This window comes from Lactuca serriola, chromosome 4, assembly GCF_051521515.1.
Source record: "Lactuca serriola cultivar US96UC23 chromosome 4, Lser_US96UC23_V15, whole genome shotgun sequence".
Classification (NCBI taxonomy): Eukaryota; Viridiplantae; Streptophyta; class Magnoliopsida; order Asterales; family Asteraceae; genus Lactuca; species Lactuca serriola.
This window is the reverse complement of record NC_136411.1, coordinates 322789542-322798117: the sequence shown is the minus strand read 5'-3', so window position 1 is coordinate 322798117 and position 8576 is coordinate 322789542.

The window sequence follows — 8576 nt, the reverse complement described above, 5'->3', positions numbered from 1 at the left end:
AAAAGGTTTTAAAAAAAAAATTGATTCAAAGTTTTTTATGGAGTTACAAAACTTGGTCTTAATGTTTTAAAGAATTCCATAACTTGTTCTTAAGATATGGAACATGAAAAGTTTTTTTTTTTTTTTGAATTATCTTGTTCTTATGAGTTGCTAGATTAATAGAAAAGTTAGTTGAAATAGTTCTTTTCAATCCATTTTAATCTAAGAGTTGAGTATAAAATGTGTTTGTGTAACTTGTCCTCAAGTTACATGAAGAGTCACACTAAAGACTCATAAAATTCATAAAAGTTGGCAATGGTTACAAAATGAAGAGTCTTGTGTCATTGAATAATTTTTTATGACTCCATAACTTGTCCTCAAGTTATGGAAGTTCAAGAGTCACTTCATTAAAGAATAAATATGTAACCATAATTAAATCCATAAGTTATAAAATAAAGAAAAGTTAGTTCTTTTATTAGTTTAAAGTCTTCCATAACTTGTCCTCAAGTTATGGAACTTGAAGAGTTTTTGGATTAAAACTACTTTAAACACATAAGTTATGGAATTAATTAGTTTTGAATAGTTTCAAAACTTGCCCTCAAGTTTTGGAATTTGAAAAGTTTTCCTTATGAATACTTTAATTCCAAGTTAGCCCTTAGAATTTTAAAAGTTAAAATTCAACCCTTATACTTTATAATATTATAAGTTAATAATATATATGTATAAGAGTAAATTCAGTCTTACCGCTAGTACGCCTCATTCACGAAGCCGGTCTATAAGGTGGGTATAAGGTTGTTGCCTATAAAATGGCAACTTAATGGGTGTCCACTCTCACCCACCGCTTGCTTGACTGGTGGAGGGTCGTTAGCCGAACGGGTTTGACAGGACTATAATTCTCCTTTCATTAAAAGTATTAATGATAAATACTAAGTAACTAAACTCTTAATAATTCCCAATCTTAGTTACTTAGGAAAATGTGAATAAGGTGCTAATCCATGAAATTACACTTTACACTTTGTCAAAGTCGTTAGTGGAGCGTGTGTGGTTAACTGGCACACTAACTTGGACTTAACAAGGTAGGTAAAGGGTGACTTAATATTTATCATAGTATCGATGGAGCGTGTCTGGTTAACCGGCACATCGATTGAGGGGTAATTTATTAAGGGTACCAAGTGATTTGCATGGTTACTTCACCTTGTTTTGTGATCCTCGGCATCCCAGTCACAAAACCTGAAGGGCACACTCGAGATTGAAACATGCCTTTGAACAGTTCAATGAATCTCAAAGATCTAGGAGTTTCAAAACCAATTAAAACCTAATAATACATTTCGTTTATCTTGGTGGAAATTGGTGAATCGTCATTCACCTACCTTCAAATATTTTATAGCTTGGATTACGGCATACCTCTTCTAAGTTATAAAATAGTTTGTTGGGTCCTAGCCTTAATATTTCATATTGGGTGTCATATTAAGGACTTTAAATCAACTATCTTGAATATCTCCCAAAAGATGTCTAGTTTAGACACCTATGATCTTCCCAAATCTCTTGAAACAAGGTTTCCTAATGAAGATGATGTCCCATGGATATCATACTTCTTTCTCCTCCTCCATCCATTCTCCCTAACCCACAAGTTCTTGAAAAGTTTAAGGTCACTCAAGCCCTATTGGCAAGGCAAGGTCTAGGTGTGATCACATCTTGGAGATGTAGTCACATATTGACAAGCCGGGAGAGTTGGGTGTCAAAGTCTTGAGAAAGTTGGTGGTTCAATCACTTTCTAAGTCACATAGTGAGTTCCTTTGGGACACCTATGAAACAGACTATGACAAGACCCTTAATGATCTTATCTATTTGCTAAGATCAACTTCCTAAAACTCTATCGACATTGACAATGATGACATTGGATATCTAGTAAAGCATTCTCTTCCCAATGGAAAGGGATCGGTCATAGTCAACTCGGTTGACCAAATGGTAAAGAGAAAAGCTAAGTCTGTGATAGTCTCCTGTACCATTATCAAAGGGTCCATATGTTTATATTGCCAAAGGAAGGGGCATTGGTTGCGAAGCTGGCAGATTTACCTAAGGAAGTTAAAGTCAATAAGTTTGACTCTACTTCAGGTAAAGTCCACTATCTAACTTTGTTAAGTTTTTTGTTCTGAGATTCTTGATACATGATGTGACTGGGTCACATGGTGATGTTTTAAGAATCAAAGAAAAGTGAAGAAACTTAAAGAAAGAACATGTTGAATCTGATGGCATAGATGGATTTCTATCGCATAGTTTGAAGATCGGATTCTTGAGCTACTTCTTAGGAGTTATGAGATATTGCTTAGGAATAGGTAACAACAAGTTTTCATATGGATTGTAAGGATAAGTTTTCTACAAAGTTTAAAAATAAAAGAAAATTTTTGATTTTATTTATTTTAAAATATCCTTACAATGGCATTTGAGGAAAATTGTTGCTTATATGATTCCATTAATAGCAAGAGTGGAAATATGAAATTGATTCTTTCATTTGTGGTAATGTCTAAATTTACCAAATAAGGAAAGATTCTCATCACCCAAGTCTCAATTGGACCGGGACTTGGAATCATGCAAGTTGTATAGCATGATGAATGAGAACTTTCAAGTATTGGAAAATTAAGACTAATTACTTGTTCACATGGATGTGTGAGTCAAGTAAAGGACTAAGGGATCGAGTACACATTCTTGTGCACTGATTAAGTCTACCATGAAAGTTTGATAAGACTATTCGTCATAGTTTACTAAAGCTCAGTAAATATGATTATACTTACATGCTTAAGTATAACTCTGAGACATTGGAAAAAGGTTCCAATGTAAGGCAGAGCGAATAAGAAGAATCAAATTAGGCAGAAGGATAAAAGTTTCTCAAATCTGAAAAGATGGGAGAGTACTTTAGTATCAGTTTTGTGATCATCTTAATGATTAAGAAACCATAGCACAATTAGTTCTCTAAGGAAGTCTTAGTGCATTCTTATGACTAAGAAGAGGGATCTTGAATTGTTTAAATGGTTAAATCAAGAAGATGAGTCATACTACAAGCCTTAGAGTCATACTCCAAGATTGTAATTTGAGTGACATGTCTTAAAGAAGGTTTAAAACACTTGTCAAATGTAAGAGTAAAAGTTTTCTACTCTTGTACATTTGAAATTGGTAAGTTGTGATGTTTTGGATAAAACAAAGACCAACTAAGGCCAATTGTGTGAAGTGTTTGTCTTGATTAGAATCCACACTGTCTCTTGGATATTTGACAAGGGAGTCTCATAGGTCAAGAGGACAGTGGGAGTCTTAAAGGTCTTGAAAGTCTCAAGAACTAATCAAGAATAAAACCATAAGTTCTTCTCTAGCACACGACTTAAGGTTTATAACCTATCGTGTTGACATATTCTGTGCCCATTCCAGTTAAGGTTGGCTTTGCATATGAGCTCTTAGAGTTCTCAATGTGTTGCACAACAACTTGGAAGCAATGGCAGGCCCTTGAGCTGCTAGGTGGCAAGAAGTTAAGATTGAGTTCAATCCATATGAGTTTGGATTTGTCATTATCCTTGTCTTGTGACTATGGTTTTGACAATTCACATGGATAAGAACACATACACCATTAAATCTAAGTGTCATAAGGTTTCTCTCCGATTCATGAAAATGATGGTGAGGAAACACTTTCACTAAGTAGATTTTAGCTAGATAGCAATTGTGATATTTGCATTCTCAAAGTCGTTAGTGGAGCGTGTGTGGTTTACCGGCACACTAACCTGGACTTGTGAGAAGTGGAAAAAAAGGTCTAACCATTATGATTATGGCATACCTCTTCATAATTTTTTAGACACACAAGTGTGCTATCTAAGGGAAGGTGTGTGATTTTGATAAAGTTTTATCAAAACAATCTAGTATCAGAAATCTGAACTTTGGTAAGAAAGTCAATGAAGTATTGATTTCTAGAAGTCCAGCTGATTTCTGGGTACATGTCAAAGCTAGTGGGAGCATAAGTGTTATGCTAATAATCATCATGTTAGTGGGAGCATGATAATTATGATAAGTATTGCAAGTTAGCAATGTTAATTATAGAAAAACAAAAGTTTCAATTGGGAAAGAGTTGTTTTGCTATAATTAAGGGAGAGGAAATTATACTTCATCTCAAATCTATAAGCTTAGATCGTGAGGTTTTAATCATTTAGTCAAGGATATATATGAATTTCATGTTGGAATGGCTCAACATAAGGAAATTCTGTATATGGGTCCATTATTTGCGTTCTAAAATTCGGTTCTGATTACGGCATCCCTTTTCATAATCTGAATTATGAGAACTTGGCAAATTGAAATGGACATATTATAGCAAAAGACTGGTTTAGTCTTTATGTGAGACATCATGAATCGTGTGCCATATGCTTCGGATATAGGGTCGATTACGTGTGCTATATTCATCCATTCTAAAATTTTCCAGATGCCTGGGGCATTAAGAATGGAAAAGGTTTAGAACTGGATATGACTAAAAGGATTAAACAATTGTCGAGGACAATCTAAGGTTTACCAAAGATTGGTTGCTCAAGGACATTTGGAAGTATAGTGATAATTCTGGAAGGACCATATTGACATAATCTGTAAGGAGGCAACTCTTGTTCAGAAGTGATAGTCAAAATGGAATCTGGAAATGTTTCAAAGTTAGAATTTTCAATCTGTGTAAGATTAAGGAAACTTAATGCAAGAAGGATGTTTCCAAGGAGTTGATCTCCTTTGGAATACTCTGTAATGATTGTTGCCAAGTCTTTGTGAATTTGTGCATAATCATTACAAGAGGATCAATGCATATAAGTTTAGAATCTAACAGATTTCAGTAAATGGCATGAATTTGGAATTCTTGCATTTGCAGTAAGGATTTGGGACTGTGAAAAGAGAATCATTGAAGTTATGTTCAATTGATCTAGTTCACAAAGTAAAGATCATAGACAAACATAGTATGCATACTTGGTGTATGGCATGACTAGTGTTTAGAAAACATAGTGTACATGCTTGGAGCATGGGACAACTATTGTTTTAAATTCAAGAATAAAGTTGATAGCTGAAACAGTATACAATGAATAATGTGTAATCATATGGTGATAAATAAAAGGTGTTTTATTTATATTCATAAGTTCTGAGACCATATTGGATTCGATTATTATTGTGTTTCATTTTGCATGTTTTGACTTCCCGAATAAACTAGGTTATTCTTCCGGAATGACTAAGTTATTCAAACCATCCACGGTCGGTCATATGTTGGAAGTAGATATGAATTAAGACTGTCATGGGTTGGCTTGTAGAGGTCTAAGGTGTTGGACAAAGGGCTACAACACTCATGAGTGCTCATAAGTTCTGAGTATTGGATTCAACCCGCGCTCATTGGAATCACTTCATGGATTTTATCACGAGTGATCATGAGATGATAATATCTTATATTCTTCAAACCTAGAGATATGAGTTGTTACTATGAGTTGATAGTACATTGATTGCACGAAAACGCATTTGGTAACTCGGTGCTATAAAACGTGCCTTTGTGTATGATTCAACAAGTAGTAGAACAAGCCATATGAGTCGAAGTTTATCCATTCCTTTTACCTTCGGGGTAAAAGTGATATCTGTGGGCCCCGCGATGATTTGATGATGACAAATGGAAGTGCTCGGCCGGGCCAGGACTGATTTGATTTGTTCAATTAGTCAGTCGTCATAAATCGGAAATCGGGAAACAACAAATGGACAGAGAGAATAATTATAATCCATGTCTTAGTCCATATGATATCTAGAATGGAGGAATATATGACCCCTTATCTAATGGACAAGTCACTGACAAAGGTCAGAGTTCATCTACAAGGTCAGAGTTCGACAGAAGCTTTTGAGAGCTACAATTTCCAGTTGGTTCCTGAAGTCATTCGCAATAATAGTTTTAGACTTATCCAAGTGGGAGACTGTTGGATTAATGTCTAAGTCCATAACTATAATTGGTAAGACTTGACCCGACCCGGCATGGTCCATTTGGGTTGCATACCATCATGCACTTGGATAGACTATAATGAGAGAAATAAGACACTTATGGTTATTAATATATTATAAGTTCTAGTATATTAATAATAAGAATAATAAGATTATTTAATTAGTATTGATCAAGAATTAATCTAGGATTAATTAAGTGATCAAAAGAAGACTAATTAAATATATGGGTTGATTGTGTAAATCATCCATACTTGTATAGTGGGCTAATGCTCCATGGATAATCAAGTTGGGCTAAAACCCATAGGATGGTCCATGGATGCTCCATGGTGTATTTGTACCCATGGATCATGGAAATGAAAGGCCATGTCAATTAGGGTTTATATGGTGTAACCCTAACTATATAAGCATCTTATTCTTGACCAAATCGGCCACTAGTGTGTGAAAATAAAGGCCTAGCCGATTTCATGAGTTACAGAATTCTCTCAAGCTATTCTAAGTGTTTTGGTGATTGTGATTCCACTTGAGGCTTCCACACTATTGGGGTTAAGCTCTTAAAGCTTGAAGACATCAAGCTACAACAAAAGGTATGTATTCTATCTTGATACACTCATTGATTTGTATGCTAGATTAGGATTAATACCTTGGATGTTCTTATTTGCATGTATAATAGAGAAAACATAGATCCAAGGTATTTAGGGTTGCATGTACACTTAGGAGTGTTAGAATGCTCAAAACCCAACAGTATGTTCTCTAGGTGGAGAGGGAACGTTTAGCTCAGGAGTTTCTGACCCTCAAGCAGGGGACAGAGTCGGTGACATTGATTACGAGGATGTTTCATGAGCGGGTGCTGTTTGGCCCGGAGTTGGTGTCCACTGAGCAGGCTCGCATGAGCCGTTATCTGAGTATTTTGAGGAGGGACATCCGTGAGTTCGTGGCGAACTCGACTTACCAGACATTTGCCGAGCTCCAGGCAAATTCCAGGAAGAGTGAGATCGAGCTTGAGACACAGGCGAGGGAGGAGACTGAGTTGCAGAGGGGTGATCGACGACCGGCGCAGTCGCAGCCGGCCGCCAAGCGGGCAAAGCCCGCTGATTCGAGGACGGGCAGTTCGAGGGGCCGCACTTGTGGGAAGTGCAGCAAGAGCCATGATGTGTCGTGCAAGACTGGGGTATGCTACAAATGCAGGAAGGAAGGAAATTTTGCGAGGGACTGTCCGAAGGGGTTCTCGGTTTGCTTCCATTGCAACCAGACCGGCCATCGGAAGGCCGAGTGCCCCCGGCTTCAGAGGTCAGCGCAGGGATCTGTACCTGCGGTTCGAACTCCTGAGACCCGGCCAGTGAAGGCCGAAGCACCGAAGGCTAGGGGAAGAGCCTTCCAGCTGACTGCGGAGGAGGTCCGTGCAGCACCTGACATTGTGGCGGGTATGTAATCTTTATCTTTTTTTTATGTTGAGTTTATGCTATTGTAATTGCTATATGTTATGTGTAGGTACTTTTCTTGTGAGTTCTGTACCTGCATTGGTTTTATTCGACTCGGGTGCGAGTCGGTCTTTCATATCTTTGGCTTTTAGTCGGCACATTAGTATTCTAAGGGAGGCGTTGAGTCGACCTCTGCGGGTTTCCATAGCAGATGAGCGTGAGGTATGTGCTACCGAGGTGATACGTGGATGCATCCTGCAGATCTTCGGGGTGGAGTTCCCGATTGATTTGATTCCTATCGCTATGGGGGATGTTTGTGTCATAGTAGGAATGGATTGGTTGAGCCATTTTGGGGCTGTCATAGATTGCGAGCATCAATTGGTGACGATTCGAGATCCTAGTGGGGGAGCACTGATGGTTTACGGCGAGGGGACTCGTGGTGGTTCGGTTTTCTGTTCGGCCGCTAGAGCGAGGCAGAGTTTGCAGCAGGGCTGCAAGGGGTTCGTAGCCTATGTGACAGATGTGCGAGAGGCCGCTGGGAGGCCAAGTTCAGTGGATGAGGTGCCGATAGTGCGTGAGTTCCCAGACGTGTTTCCCGAGGAGTTGCCGGGTGTGCCTCCCGAGAGGCAGGTGGAGTTTCGTATCGATTTGGTTCCCGGGGCTGCGCCTATCGCCAAGGCGCCGTATCGGCTAGCACCGCCAGAGATGCAGGAGTTATCCTCACAGCTGCAAGAGCTGTTGGGGAAAGGGTTCATCCATCCCAGTAGCTCTCCCTGGGGAGCGCCGATCCTTTTTGTCAAGAAAAAGGATGGTTCACACCGGATGTGCATTGATTATCGGGAGTTGAACAAGTTGACGGTCAAGAACCGTTATCCGTTACCGAGGATCGACGATCTATTCAATCAGTTGCAGGGGGCGTCTTGGTTTTCCAAGATGGACTTGAGATCGGGATATCACCAGATGAGAGTTCGGGATGAGGATATCCAGAAGACGGCGTTTAGGACTCGTTACGGGCATTACGAGTTCGTGGTGATGCCATTCGGGCTCACCAATGCACCAGCGGCGTTCATGGATCTCATGAACACTGTGTGTAGGCCGATGTTGGGTCGTTCGGTGATTGTTTTCATTGATGACATCCTGGTGTATTCGAGGACCAGAGAGCAGCATGCGGAACATTTGAGGGAGCTCCTCGGAATTCTG